Here is a 15,585-nt window from a genome sequence, read left to right as displayed (position 1 = left end):
CTTGTTCTAGTGCTGTAACTTCAAATAAAACCCTGCTATCTATTTCTTCAGAACAGTATCTATTACTGTACCTAAAATGAACAAGATTATGAAATGGACATAATTCCTTTTTTTCTCAACATTTTCTTAGAGCTCACTTCTTCATATTAAGCCTCCATTACCTGACATCAGTTTCTTTTTTAAGATTGACTTATTCATTTTAGAGAGCAAGCACAAGCAGGAGGGGCAGAGGGAGCGGAAAAGAGAATCTTAAGCAGACTCCACACTGAGCCCAACACAGGGCTCAACACACAGCACGATCTCATGACCCTGAGATCACGACCTGAGCCGAAACCAAGAGTCGGACATTTAGCCAAGCCCACCACCCAGGTGCCCTTACCCGACATCAGTTTGAAATACTGTTTGGGGCATCTGGCTGGCCCAGTCGTTAGAGCATAGGATTCTTGATCTCAGGGTTGCGCGTTCGAGCCCCATGTTGGGTGTAGAGATTACTGGAAAAAAAAATCTTAAAAATATATTATCTTTTGATCCCAATGATTAAATATGAGGATATCTATGTGCTTCTGCCTTTCCTCTCTTTCCCCTTCCCAACCTTCTGTTATTAGTGATACTGTTACACTGTTCCCAGGATTTGTAATGTTGGTCACAGTCCCACAGTTAATTTCAGTCTGTCTCCTAGAGGAATAGGGTCACTGCTCACCACCAGTTCTTGTGTCTTAGTTTCCCATCACCCAAAGCTAATCTGTGGGTATATGGCTTGCCTCAAGTGAGCAGCACTCTAGGAGTTCCTGCAAGTTCAGAAAGGTATGTCTTGTCGACCTTCTGCTTGAATGAGTGAAAAATTCTCCCTGGGTCACTTGTTTCCTTGAGGATCTTTGCAGACCATACCCTGTTCTCTTCTATTGTCGGATGTTGCCATGGAGAAGTTGAAGCCTGATTTTTCCTTCTTATATTTCACTTAGATCTTTCCATGTCTTTCATGTTACTACTTTTTACTAGCATGTGCCTTGGGGTTGACCACTGAGAGTCTCTTTTTCCCGGAACACACTACCATGCCCTTTTGACAGGGAGATCCCAGGCTTGTATTATTTCGGTTTCCTTCTTTGGAGACTCTAGTTAAGCAAAGATTGTCTGTCTTTTGCCTATCTTCCTGATGTACCCTTTTCACTTTGCTCACTTTTTTTTTTTGAACTTTCTGTTTTCCTTATACATTCCATGTTCCCCTTTTGCTTTTACAGGTTTTTTCCTCTACTCTTGTATATCTGCCTTGTGTTTTTGTTTTATAGAAACAATTGTTTACAAAGTTTTTTTCCCTCATAGTGAAATATTGGACTATAATCTTCGTCTCATCTGTGGCTACATTTTCTGATGGGAAGTGAGATTTATTTTATTTTAATTTTTTTGCCAGCTGTTACATAGGCTTTGCCTGTCTCATTTTCCTTTCGATTAAGTACCATCCTGGTTCAATTTTATTACTTGCCTCTGCAGTTTTTCTCAGCCCAGCTATTTCCCTCCAGTGGCCTCAGAGATAAACCGGTTCCTACAAGTATGGCTTATTAGGGGGATTTTTTATTTAGCCCTACCTTCTTTGCTTTTCAGAACCACGTGGGCCTAGGGAAGGTTGATAACCAGCTGCTGCATTCCTGGTTTCACTGCAAAAGAGAGGGTTTAGATTTTATTTAGACTCATACAGGATGTATCTGTCACAGTTGGGAAGTATATGCTGCCGGTTCTTTCTGAAAATGAAATGACACTCTTTCTGCTTCCTCCCTCAACCCCCGCACTGGATTGCTGTTGCTTTCGGGCAGCCTCTCTGTTGTTGTTTAGGGGTTTAGCTGTCTCCTAGTTTTGCCAAAAAAATGGAACTTGTGTTTTTGTTCCATGTTGCTTTGGGGGTATTTTGTAGGAAGAGAAGGTATTATATCAACATTTCACAAAATTGAGGCTCACTCTTCTGCTGGTGTTCTTCCAGAGAGAGGGGTATAGAGAAATATTTGTCTGCCTTATCAAAAACAGAACAAGGACAGATAATTTGGTGGGGGGGGGGGGGCTTTGGTTTCAAGGAATATGTTTTTCATGCACAGTCCCCTTCATTCCTTTATATGACCTTCAGAGAGAACATATTCTCTTTTATTAAATTAAGTACTTCACTGAATAGATTGTCCATGGTGCCCAATTCAGAAAGCAGAAGAATTTAAAATGAAAAATAACTTACCTTCTCAGAGGAAACCAATGTTGGCAGTTTCTTAAATACCCTCCTGAAGAATACACATTCAGGAGGAACAATAAATACCTTTCGTATAAACATTCATATCCCCCTCCCTTCTCAATTCCTTGCCTTTTTTCGTGACTCATATGTCCTGGCAGTTATTCACCCGCATTCCTTTTAACAGCTGCATTGTATTCCATCACTTGGGTAAAGAATCACATTTTAAACCATCCCTCTGCTAATGGGCATTTAGGTGGTTTCTAGTGTCTTGCTATTCAGAACAGGGCTGTAATGGATCTTTGTACATGTATGTGTATTTATTTAAAAAAAAAAAAAAAAGGTCTTCCTCAGGTGGACTTACTGGCTAGGAGGATCTGCGTGTTTTAACCTTTGATTGCTCTTGTGCATCTGGCTGGAGGCAGGGGCTGGGCGGACGACCCGGGCTGGCCGTGATGGCCTGGACTCATCCTTCCTTCCTGCTCCAAGGCTTGAATGAAATAGTGTGGGGGGCCCACCAAGGACATCCTGCTTCTCCAGCTCGCTCAGACCCTTTGACATCTTTGCACTGATTGGAAAAGACAGTGACTCTGCCTGTAATTGAAGAGCACAAGAAAGAGGGAGGCAGGAAGAGAGATAAGCAAATTGAATTGGGTGCCCTGCTGCCGGTCAGGGCCTAGACAATTGGCAGAGTGAGGCTCCTGCCCTTTCCTCCTGGGCATAACTGTGGGGCAGTTGTGCCTGTGGCCTTCGGGCAGAGCTGAGATGGGAAGGGCTCTCCCTGAGCTTTGTGACTGGACCATAGGCTTGGCTGCATTTCTTACCACAGGAGAAAGGTCTCAATTGGGCCATGGGTACTGTCCTTGGCCAAGCTGGTGAGCTTCTTAGGGCCAGTGTTTTCCCTTTTGTGAAGCAAGGGGTCAAGTCAGGTGGACCTAAGGAGCCATCCAGCTCTGCCCACCCGTGACAACAATGTCAAAAGCCTGGTCAAGGGAGGACATGGCCCGGTCTGAGATGCCCTCCCTCCATTCTTTATAAAATGGGATCAGAGCAGCCTACACAAGGCTGCACAAGGCATGGCAACCACATATGCCCAGAACATGGCCAGCAAACCAGAAATGGCTGCAATTTCCCTCTCTGGGGCCTGAGGTCAGGCAAATAGAGGAGACGGGCATGGGGGTGGCCCTGTGTCCAGGAGCCTGGGCAGCTGGAACAGGTGACTAGAGAAAGTGATCTGGAGAGAAAAAAGGAGGAAAAAAAGGTATGTGTGTGTGTGTGTGTGTGTGTGTGTGTGTGTGTGTGTGTGTGTGTGTGTGTATAGTGGGCAGGGGAGTCCATTTCCCCTCCCCTACTTCAGGACCGAGTTCTTGGGCTACTCCCAGCTGGCCAGAGTCCCTGGGTCCCCGATAGGACCTGCCCACGCCTGGGACAGAAGCGTGTTTTTCTCAGCTGCTCGGGACCTTTCCTGATAATAAATATTTGACTTTCTCATCGTGGTGTTGATCCGTAAACTTGGAGTGCGCACTGCTCTAAGGACGGGCTGAGGAGAGAGCCCCAGAGAGGCACCATGGGAGTGTGGGGGGTGACATTCCAGGACCTGACACCCAGGAAGGGAAGAGCTGAGGCAGCTACCCCAGGACACTGACGTGAGCTGCCATCCTTGCTCTGCCAGGCCTCGGGTGAGTGGCACAGCGTCTCTGTGCTTCATGCTGCCCACCTGCCCGGGAGCCTCCAGGGCAAAGGCGTGGAGACAGAGCTGGTCTGGGGCGTCAGATCCTAGCTGTGCCCTGGGTGGGGTATGTGTGTGAGGTCTTGGACCAGTGAGTGAGTGACCATCTCAGGGCCTGTTAACTCAACTGTGGTGTGAGGATAAAACAACAGAGAACCCCTAGGGCCTGGTAGCAGACTCACACACCTCACCTCCCCACCTCCCCGTGCTCACAAGAGGACAAAGGCTTCCAGCCCACTCTCTCATCTTCATGGGAGGAAGGGCTTGCTAGCCCAGGAGGAGCAGGGAGGGGCGCTTCTCCCCCACGCCCACGCCTCACCCACCAACCTTGACCCCGGCCGGCGGGCCCCGCGGCCCCACGAGCATTCCTGCAGGCGCCGCTGCTTCCACTGACACTCCTGAAATCTGGAAGAAACAAAGCAATTTAAAATTCCAATAGAATTACAGACAGACCTCTGGCAGCAGATTCAGTTATGTAGCGGCCATTGAGTGCAGCCTCGGGACAGAAGGCAAGACCAGTGCCACCCCCGCCACGGGAACCATGCCTCGGAGAGGACAGAAGCGCAGAGATAAAGGGCTGCGAGAGAGCCAGACAGAGTCAGCTCCCTTTGTATGATTTAGCAAATAAAAATCAGCTCTAACCCTAGGAAGGAAGAAGACAGCTTCCTTCACTACAGAGCATCCAAGCATAGCCCACCGAAAGCTGAGCTGAGGGCTGGTGAAATCAGAGCAAGACAAAGATCCAAATCCCTGCCTGTCCACATGGTGCAGAGGTCCTGGCCGGCTCCATGAGACAGGGAAAATAACCAGCTACAAGGATTAGAAAGAAGTAAAACTAGCTGCGTAGAAACCCTGGAAGAATTCAGCGAGATCGTAGCTATGAGGCCAACATCCAAATGCCATCGTGTTCCCCTACACACAGGAGCTGGCGAACGTTTCCTGTAACTTTTCTGATATTTTCATCCCTCCAGGCCACACAGTCTCTATGGCAACTTACTCCGCTTGGCCACGTGGTAGCGCGGAAACAGCCGCAGAGGCTCGGAAATGAATGGCATGGCTGTGTTCCAATAAAACTTTATTTACAAAGGCAGGCAGCAGGCCAGGCTTGGCATGGCTGTGTTCCAATAAAACTTTATTTACAATGGCAGGCAGCAGGCCAGGCTCTTCCAGCTAAAGAGCTGGAAAGTACATTTAAAAAAAAAGATACTATCACCGTTTTTTGTTTGTTTGTTTGTTTTTTTTGGAAACAGCTTTCCGTGTATGGTAACACACGCTCTGCGCCTCCCAAGCGCACTGGTGAATACCCTGCAGTGCGAGTCCACAGGGCTGTGCTGCCGTCACCGCCATGAAGTTTCAGAACATTGCCTCATCGCCCCAATCAGAAGCCCCACACCCATGAACCATCCTCTGGACCACTCAACTCACTCTCTGTCTCCGCATGTGCCTGTCTCAGACGTTTCAGATAAACGCAGTCATACAATGTGTGGCCCTTTGTGTTTGGCTGTTTTCACTTCCCAAGTTTTCGAAGTTCAGCCCCCAAGTAGCTTGTACCCATACGTCATTCCTCGTCATCACTGAGTAATCTTCCCCGGCGTGGCTACGGCATGTTTTCCTTATCATGTGTCTACGGACGGACGTGCAGGTTGCTCCACTTTTTGGGGCAATCATGAGTAATGCTGCCATGAATGTTCGTGCACAAGTCTTTGTGGGGACGTAGGTTTCCATGGGTCTTGAGGGTGAACCTGAGGAGAGTTGCGTGGCTTGGGCACACGGCTGTTCTCTGTTGAACTCTTTGGAGGAACTGCCAGAAAGGTTTCCAGAGAGTGGTGCTGTCGTGTGTGCCGCTGGCCACGGCTGAGGGGCCAGTTCTCCCCGTCTTCACTGAAACTTACCCCGGCTTTCTGATCCCAGTCATCCCCCCCGAGTGTGACATGGGATCTCGCTGTGGTGGTGACTTCGGGGTGGGGGAGGGTGGCATTCTGATGACTAATTCCAATGCTCTATTGGTGATAGGTCTGTTCGGATTTTCTGTTTCTTCATAAGTCAGTCAGGTAGTTTTTCTAGGAACCTCCATTTTAGCCCCGTTATGGTATCATTAAGAAACTAAAATAAATTGGTGGGAGAGGTAAATGAACTTTGTGGAGAAAAAGTATATTTGGCGATGTTTTTTAAAGACCTAAATAAACATAGATGTACTTCCTGCATGTGGACAGAGATTTCAGTAGAGGGAAAAATCAGTGTGTGTGTGTGCGTGTGTGTAACTTGAAAAGCTGACTTTTAAGTTGATAGGAACAAAAGGCCAAGAACGGGCAATGCGCCCCTGACAAAGTAATAGAAGGGTAGAGGACCAGCGTCGTACTGCTGTGGCTTAAGGCTGAGGTGGTGGGATCGGCAGTGGGACAGAGGGAGCCAGGGCATGGAGCAGGACATCTAGATGTGGACCAGTGTGCATGTGAGCTCAGTCTGGGACAAAGCAGGCCCTGAAGATCCCTGGGGATAGACATGCAGGGCTGGGACCCCTGCTTACCCACGTGGAATGAATGACATTGGAGCCCTACCTCATACCACACACAATGAGGACGTCCACACAGACTAAAAATCTGGTACCATGCAACGCAAAACTGTATCATTCTTTGAAGCAAATGACAGGGAACATCCACCAGGAAGGACTTGCAAATGGGAAGAGGGGATAAAAGCACGAATAAAGGAAACAAGTTGGAACACATTAAAATAAACTGATGCTTGGCAAAATGCACCATTAAAAAAGTCAAGACAGCCAAAGACAGGGAGGGCATCTGCCACACTTACAACGGACAGAAATCCAGAGCCGACAGCCAGGGATGTGACTGCCGAGAAAGCAGTGCCGAGGGGCAGGGGATGGGAGGGGGTCGGGCACTTGGGGAGCGAAGGGTAGATGAGTCAGATCCACGAGGTTGTGGATGGAGATGTGAGGGGGGGAATGTGTGTGGCCACAAGGAGGGGAGATGAGGCAGCAGTTCCAAAGGGCACCGTGCAGGTAGCGGTCAGCAAGCCGAGCACAGGGGGACGGTAAGAAGTAGGCTCTTAGGAGCCGGGCAGGGAGCAGGGAAGGGAGACTGAGACACAGGTCAGTGGCAGGAAGGTCAGGCTGGGAATGATTAAAGTCCCCCCAGCCCTGCCCACAGGGCCCCCCAGGCTCTCCAGGGCATGGAAGGCGTGGGTAGGTACACGTGTGAGCTTGTGAGCATCTCCTGGTCTCTGTGTACAGGCTGGCCCTCAGTATCTGGGCACCTGTGAGTCCACACGTGTCCCTGACACCTGGGTGTGTGTACATGTGAGCCTTTGTGCACGTACACACACGTGGTTAGAGAACGAGAGGATCCTTCCGCAGCGCGCCGTGATCACCGCCACCCTGCACTGCCTAGTCTGGTCCAGAGAGAGCTGGAAGGCAGGCAGCCAGCCTTTTCTGAGCACCCATGATGTCCCAAGATTTCGGACATGCATTCTCTCGTGGAATCCACCCCCCCCCCAGGGCAGACGGAGGCCAGGGGGCTGCGGTCACCTCCCTGAGGCCACCCTGCTGGGGACTGGGGCACCCGGATTCACAACCCAGGTCAGCAGGCTGGGGGCAGGTCAGGGTTGTTGGTGGCCGCCCTCATCCCTCCCCCAGCCCTCGCAGGGTGGGCCAGAGGACAGCTGCATCAGCCTCGGCCCAGCCGCCTCGCCCCCCCCCACCCCCCCGCGGCCTCATTAGGGATTCTGCCGGTGCCACCAGCTAATTCGTGTCGCGTTAATTGAGCATTCAGGAGTCTGCCACCTCCAAGGGCACAGTGTCGCAGCAAAGGGGAGTGCAGATGCGGACTGCTCCTCCCTGCGGGCTTGGGCCAGGCCCTGTGCTCAGGGACCCCTCGTGCCCTGAGGCGCCTGGGAACACCCCTCCCCCATCTCGGCAAGGTGGCGCGCGCGCCCTGGCTTCCGGAGCCCGAAGGGAAGAGGCAACAGGCAAAGAGAAATGAGAAAGAAATAACATTCGCTGGGTACCTGCTGTGTGCCAGGCACGCCTGGAGGCCTCCCACCCGTCCCAGGGGAAAGCTACAGAACGACACCTTACAGTCAGACACACCCAAGATCCCCCAAGGGAACAGCGTCTGTGGGAGTGTGTCCGTGGCCCTGCAGGAGCCTGCCTTCAGCTGGGCGGTACCAGAGGGACTGGCATGGCCGTGGGAGGTGCCTGGAGTCCCACCGAGAGCCCCGGAGCCTGAGAGCCGGCATCTCCCCGACACAGCCCTGGACGGCCCCACCCCCGAAGCCACCACCATGCCTTCCTCCACTGTCTGTCGGGAGCGGACACCATGGGCCTCACAGGGCAGAGTAGCCCACGGACTTCAGCCCGCTGTGATTTGTCCATCCTTCTCCCCCTAAAGATGAGAAACCAAGGGTCCCACAGCAAGTGGTAGCGCCGCGGCCCGCCCGCAGCCGGGGTCCAAGCCTGGCACCCGTGCCATCACTCCTGTGGAACCCCTGCCCGGCCACCCATGCTTCTCCCCTCCTCCTGGTGGGGGGCCGCCAGGGGCTGCCGAGTCCTGCTCTCCCGTCTCCCTGTAGCAACATTAAATCCCACTCAAAGGGCTGCTTTTAATTGGCTTAATATACTCGTTAATAACCACATCTCTTTAAGGCACCTGTAAAAGGCCCATAACATTAACGTAATGGCAGTGACGGCCAGCCTCTTAAATTTTCTGACAGGACTTTAATGGGGGCCGTGGGGCAGGGGGCGCCCAACTCACAGGGTGGGGGCCCTGGTTTCTGCACACGGAGTCTCAGTTCTGTCTGGCTCCTGCCCCCGCCACCTCCCACGGGCCTTGGAACGGGGTGGGAGTGGGGGGAGTCAATGGACTCTGCAGACACCTGCTGGGACCCCACACATCTTCCCAGGGATCAGGGTAGGGAGAAAGAGCCGGGCTTGCTCTCAGTATTTTGCCCTGAAGACAACAGACGGTTACAGCATGGGTGCCCTGGGGGCGGGGAGGGGTGTGTGGAGCCCATCCCCACAGAGGCCGGAGGCCGAAGCCAGCCACCCCAGCCCCATTTCTTCCTCTGTCCTCCCAGGGCAGAGTTCAGGTGGCTTCTGTGCACCAGGCAGCACATGGACAGTTCCACCCAACCCCACATTCACCCGGCTCTGCAGGAGCGGTTGGGGGGTGGAGGAGGGGAGGCGGACATGGAGGGTGTCCCACCAGGGTGTGGGACACAGACCAGGTGAGGCGGGTGTCCAAGGACATGAGCACAAGGGGGCATCATCCTAGCTTGGCTCTAAAGGACCCGGGAGAATTTGGTTACTGAGGAGAAGCCTGTGGGGGAAGACACCTGTCCCGAGCCATGGTGTCCATGATGCCTGGCGACAGAGAGCAGGGTCCCAGGGGACAGATGACAGAGCTCAGAACCTGGCTCACAGATCCTTTCTGTTGGGCCTACGTGGCCTCTGAACACAGTCTCAGGGGTGTGCACACCTCTGGGCCTGGCACAGCCTCCAAGCCCGCCCCAGTCCCCGCCCCCCAGCCTGGGCCTCCTGGCCCCTGGCCCCGGCCCATCCCCAGCCCCTCTGTCCTCCAGGAGTCAGCAATAATGTGCGGCAGGAGGGGGCGATCATCTGCAGTCCACACTTGACACCCTGTTCCCTGAATGTCTCCCCTCCACCTCTGAAACCCAGGGCCACCTCCCAGGCTGCCATGAGGATGTCCAAAGGGCACGGCTGTAAGGAGCTGGCACTGTGCCTGGCCCAGGGTAACGCTCCACCGAGGGTGGCTGTCGGCATGTGCAAAGGAGCCCAGGGACACCACAGGTGTGTCCAGGGCCCTCTGGGAAAGGAGGGCTACAGAGAGAGGTTAGGGTCCCATGGCCAGGGCCTTGGATGCCAGCCTGAGCAGCTCAGACTTCACACACACACACACACGGGCTCAACAGAGGGGTTATACAGAGATGCACCTGGGGGCCTGGAGGCTGTGGAGGGGATTTTAGTGAAGCCATCACTACCAGCAACCATAGCCCCCCCACCCCCCACCCCGAGGATGCTCAGAAAAACTCTCCCAAGACCAGCAGTAGTGTTCCATTTTACACAAGAGAAAACCGAGACCCGGAGAGGGGTAGCAGCCTGACTCAGCCCATCTTTGCCTCCCCAGCCACCTGCACTAGTATGCCTTCTCAAAAGGCTTCCAGCCGCCCTCAGTGCTCCGCTCCCCTCAGTGGCGGGGGCCCAGGCGGGGAGCCAGGGAGGGCCTTGGGCAGCTCAAGGCCAAGGATAGAGGAGGTGGCTTTGAAGCAGGCTGCAGTGACGCAGGCACCAAGGGCAGGGCCCTGGGAGAAAGGAGAGCTGTGCGCCTGTCCTCTACCCTCACACGACACATGGTCAGGGCCAGCCCTTGGGGACTACAGAAAAGCACAGAGAACTAAAATGCCCCCCTCCCAGGCAAGACCATGCCAGCCTCTAGGGCTTTTGTCCTTAAGTCTTGGCTTGGCCCCCCCTTTGAGAGGGAAGGAGAGAGGCCGAGGGCTTGCAGGTACAGTCCCTCTGTTTACCTCCTGTCTCCACAGACCTATACTGTTGGTACACCTTTGTCCATTTCGTCAGAACCTTCTAGAACCCAAGTTTCAATGCCCAGCAAAGCACATTTCTACTGAGGACCTGCTGGGCACTCTGTCTCCTGGGGACAGTCAAGTTGTTCCCAGGACTTCTTCATGAGGCCCCCTCTCCCTGCCCGATTTTCCACCCAGGAGCTGGCGGGGTCCCATCAACACTCGAGGAAGGTCCTGTCCCTCCTCTGGTCCCTGCCCTCCAGCGCAGAGCAGGAGCCCGGGTCCTCACAGTGCGGGACCCCATCCACCGTCTGCGATCCTCCCCTGCTGACACTGCTTCCCCAGGCATGCCTGGCCCATTCCCCTTGGTCTTGGTACTTGCTGTCCCCCTGCAAAGACCACTTTTCTGTCAGAGAACCATGTGGCTCACTCCCTCACTCTGCAACCTTCCCTCGAAGGCCACTTTATCAGAGACGCCTTCGCTGATCACAGCGTCCACACTAGGCACCCCTCTGCAGGGTCACTGCGCCCCCCAGGGCCCACTGTTTTGCTTACCGTGCTTGTGTAACTACCCACCCCCTGATTCAGTGACCTCCGAGAGCCATCTGGCGCGCTCGGGAGAACGGACGGGGCACAGCGGGGAGGGGGTGTCTGCGCCGTGCTGCTGCTGGGAGCAGGGTGAGGGAGACCTGGGTTGGGTGCTGGAAGCTTCCGAAGGCTTGCTTCCTCCCACGTCAGAGCGTGGATGCCAGCGGTCCACTCAAACACCCACACGTGGCCCTCCGTGGGGCCGGGGCTTCCCGGAGCACAGTGGCTGGGTTCTAGGGATGGACACCCCGACAGACCGGCACAGAGCCACCTTGGTGTCTGTGCGAAGCCATGCTGCCTGTGACCACCCAGCCAGGAGGGCTGCAGGGCACCCCACCCGCCACCATCCCCACCCGCCCCACGGCCACCCCCTCCGCCCCCTCAGTGCAGAATCAGTGCAGAGTAGCTGAGTTCCTTCACATTCCAGGGAAGGGAGACGGGCCTCCACTACTTGAGGGAGGAGTGCCAAAGGATTCGGGGACAGGTTTTCAAGCTACCACGTCTGCTTTGTCCCTGTTCCTGGGGCCTGTGGCTGCCTGACAGAGTCTCAGGATTGTCGCCCCTGCGAGACGGTCAGCTCCGTGAGGGCGGGAACGTGGGTTTGCTCTGGCTGCTGCTGCTTCTCCGAGGCCCTGTGTGCTGCCTGCATAGACAAGGGCCCGGGAAGTGTATGGACGCGGGGCTGGAAGGGGGCTTTGGAGAGGCAGCTAGCCGTGGACTGGCTCCTTAGCTTAGTCCCTCCTGGGACTCGTTCTTCCAAGTGTTGGGACGGGCAGCACACAGAGGCCCCCAGGCCGGATGGGTCCATCCCGGCGCAGCCTAGTCGTCCAGTAAGACATTCCTGGAGACCTACTATGTGTCCTGTAGATGCTGGGGTGGGGGGCACGGCGGCAGACAGGCCAGCTAGGGAGCCTGAGTCTTGGGGGACAGAAGGACAAGCCCAGGGCCACCGGGATCTGCTGTGGTGTCTGTGGTGACCACACCCAGGCACTAATGGGACCTCCGGGTGGGGGGGAGGGGTCCCCTAGTCCAGCTAGAGACACCAAGGAAGGCAGGGAGGGAGCAGCATCAGAGACAGGCCCTGGGGTCCAGCAGCAGGTCCCCCCACCTGCCACACATTAACCCTATGAGTTCCTGACCCCACGGGGCTGTGCCATGGTGCTGACCTTGTCGCTGCCCATTCTCCCCCTCCCGGCTCTCAGAGTGCTCAGGTGCTCCAGACAAGAGACGTCGAGAAAAGCTGTGGGCCCAGGGCCCAGCCTGTACTCAGTGCAGCCAAAGAGCACCCCCTACCCCCGTCGGCTCCCGCAAATACAGGAGGCCCCAACCTGCGCTGGGGGAGCCCTGCTGACCGGCGGGGCCCAGACGGGCCCCTCCTCTCAATGAATGGGAACCAATAACCGGCTGAACCCTTTTGACAAACCCCCTCTTCTTCTTCTTCTTCTTCTTCTTAAAGGTTTTAAACACCTAATTTATTCCATCCATTAGATAGATTTTGTAGATTTAATCATTTTCACAGTTGGTGGCTCATTGGATACTCAAGATAAACTCCAAATGAAAGTATAATGGTGAGGACAAATGAGTTTTCACACCACAATGGCAGAAACCTGCTTGGGAAGGGGGTTGAAGAGGAACAAAAATACATACAGATATAATTTTTTTCCCCGGCAGCCGCTTTTGCTGACTCTGGTAGGTTACCACAGTTAATTTCACCAGTTTTGTTCATCTGTAAAATTGCATAAAAGTGACATTTTTGTGCTCATTATAGCAACTGCTGATTTATGGCTGGTAAATGAAGAGCTGGTCCCTTTTTTGCGGGACTCTCCGAGCGGCGCTAAGTGCCCATGAAATTGCTTGTATAATGTAGTTTAAATCCAATCTCGGAGAAAGATTCCCCCGTTGGCCAAAGTGACATTTCCATTCTCCACACCGAGTTTATTTTAGGCCACTTAGGAGGGGGCTGCCCCAGGCAGGGTCAAGGATGGAGGCCTGTGGCCTGCCAGGGGTCAGCTCCACCTGCCCGCCCAGATTAGGACCAAGGGATGGAGGGGCGCTGGCCCAGGCTCCTTGGGACACTGAGGGCTGCCTGCCTCTTCCCTCCCTGCTGCCCTGTCCGCATCAGACCGCATTCCTGCACCTCAGGGCAGAGGGGAATGACTTCTCTAACATGCATGCCTGGGCCTCCTCCCCTGTGTCAAACCTCACCGGGCTGCCGATGGCTTGGGGCAGGGTTTCTCCAACACTGCGCACAGAGGTGGTCCCGTGCACTGTAGGCTGTCCTGTGGCATCCCGGGCCACTACCCACTGGACCCCCGTAGCTGGGGTGGAGGTTCCCGCAACCCAAGTGTGAGGACCAGGTACATCCCCAGACTGGCTAATGTGCCCTCAGGGTGGGGTGGGGGAAGCCACTGCGCTACCCCACGCCCTCCCAGGCTGCCTCTGTCTCCCAACTGTCTGCCCTGGGCTTCTGCTCTCATTCTGAATTATAGTTCCCACTCGGGACAGGCTTCCTCTCCTCTGGACCTTTGCCTGTGCCGTCTTCTGCCTGAAATGTGTTTCTCTGCTCTCGCCTCACCCCTTTCAACCTTGCCTTAACTGGGATGCTCTTTCTTCTAGAAAGCCATCTCGCTTTCCGAAGTTGGGCTGAGTGAGCCCCTGCTGCACCCCAAAATGCCTGTGCCTTCCCATCGCAGCACATACCTTGCTGAGATTGGCTGTGAGCCCAACACGGGGACCAGGGCTGAGGCTCTGGAAGGATGGGATGTGGGGTGAGGCCTTCCAGCCGAGGGGGAGGAGGGCAGGTGATGGGGTTAGCACCCCACCCAGCCACCACGCCAGGCCCACCTATGGTCAGAAAGGACAGGCTGAGCCGCTGCCCCTTCTTCCCCAGGAAGGCCCTTGTCCCAGGCACAGGCGAGGGTCTTACCACTTCCACCTAGAGGGCACCCGCTTCTGCTGATGCAGCGCAGCATGCGCAGCGCATTGGAACTCGCAGCCACCCTGGGAGGCAGTGCCCCCAGCAGCATTATGCCCATTTTACAGATGAGGAAACAGAGCCACAGTGTGGGAAAGCCTCGTTCTCAAGTCCCCAGGTGGTACCAGGGGTGCTCCTGGGGTAGGAGGAAGACAGTGTGCTGTGGAGACCTTGAGGGGTCTGCTCGCCCAAGGGCCCAGAAGGGTCGCCCCCTTCCCAGCACCGACTGTGAGCCTCACACCCTCTGCTCAGCCCCTTGGCACGGTCCTTCCCCCAAGCCGCCCTGTAGGACTGGCATAACTGTACCTGATGCCTATTCCACAGGAGGGGAAACTGAGGCTCAGCCAGACAGACCCTTTGCCCAGAGCCACAGAGCCCCACAACCAGACAGGATTCTACCTAGCGTGCCAGTTCTAAAGCCCAGGGTCTTCCCAACTATTTCTTGGGAGGCCCCCGCTCCCTTCCCCACCCACAGAGGGTCCTGGGCCATGCTGAGGACTCTCTCAGGCCCCAGGAGGGGCTTTGGATGAGAGGGGGTCTGCCCACCAGCAACCCACCCACCCCATAGAAGGCACCAGTTGAACCACCAAGACTAGGACAGTCAGCCTGTAACACAAAGTGCACCCTTCAGCCCCATGCCGACCGCATGTAGAAAAGGCAGGGGTTACCCCACTGGCCTTGCGGGTGACAGGGAGGGGTTGGGCAGCCGGGGTGGGTAAACTCCCCCCTCACCTGCCTGCTGGTGGAGCAAAGGCTGGAAGCTGACGCAGCAGCTGCTGCCTGCACCATGTCCCCCCGTTCTAGGCCTTGTGCTCCGCTCCTGGAGCAGCTTGCTTAACCGTCCCACAGAGGGTGGCAGGTCATCATCACCCCATTTCACAGATGAGGCAAGGGAAACACAGAGAGGATAATGAAGCAACAGGAGGAAGAGCCTCCCGGAGGTGTGGTGTTAAGACAGGTCACACCGAGAATCACTGAGGCTGCAGAGCCCCCGGACCATCTGTGCTCTGCGGGGGCACAGAGCCTGGGACAGTCTCCTGAGCAGACTGCGGGTATCTTCTCCTAGAGCTACAGAGTCACCTGCCCTGAATCCCCCCGCTGGGCACAGTCCCAACAGAAGTCACAGCATAATGTGTGCGTGAGGACATACGGTGCTAAGTGTGTCGCCCCTGGTGCCATCAACAGGAGCACGGATGAGCACATTGTGATGGTTGCGTCCCACACGAGGGCCACAGGGCAGTGAGAATGCATGGACCACGCCAGTGAGAACGCATATCCCACAAGCCACCCTAAGTGGCAGAGGCCTGTACGGGTGGGGACGCAGAGCAGGATTCCATCCCGCCTGACACTGCGCCGGAAGTCAGGACAGCTGTGCGCTTGGGCAGGGGCGCCAGGGGCCTTGGGGGACCGGCCGCGTCCCGTCGCTCGGCCGCAGGGGTGTTGTAGGAGTACATTCAGTCTGCGCGAGTTCAGCTGACGACGTGCGCTTTCCTTCCTGTACTTGACGCTAGATGTGCCTCTCTGGAGCGTAGACGC

General features: G+C 55.2%; 1 protein-coding gene across 2 annotated transcripts in view; it reads left to right on the top strand.

The window, feature by feature from the left end:
- Positions 1-15,585, top strand: part of FAM222A (family with sequence similarity 222 member A) — a 52,980-nt gene that overhangs the window by 34,684 nt on the left and 2,711 nt on the right. The window lies entirely within an intron of this gene.

The sequence above is a fragment of the Meles meles genome, chromosome 12, assembly GCF_922984935.1.
Source record: "Meles meles chromosome 12, mMelMel3.1 paternal haplotype, whole genome shotgun sequence".
NCBI lineage: Eukaryota > Metazoa > Chordata > Mammalia > Carnivora > Mustelidae > Meles > Meles meles.
The sequence above is the reverse complement of the archived record's forward strand: the minus strand, read 5'-3'. Positions and strand labels throughout refer to the sequence as shown.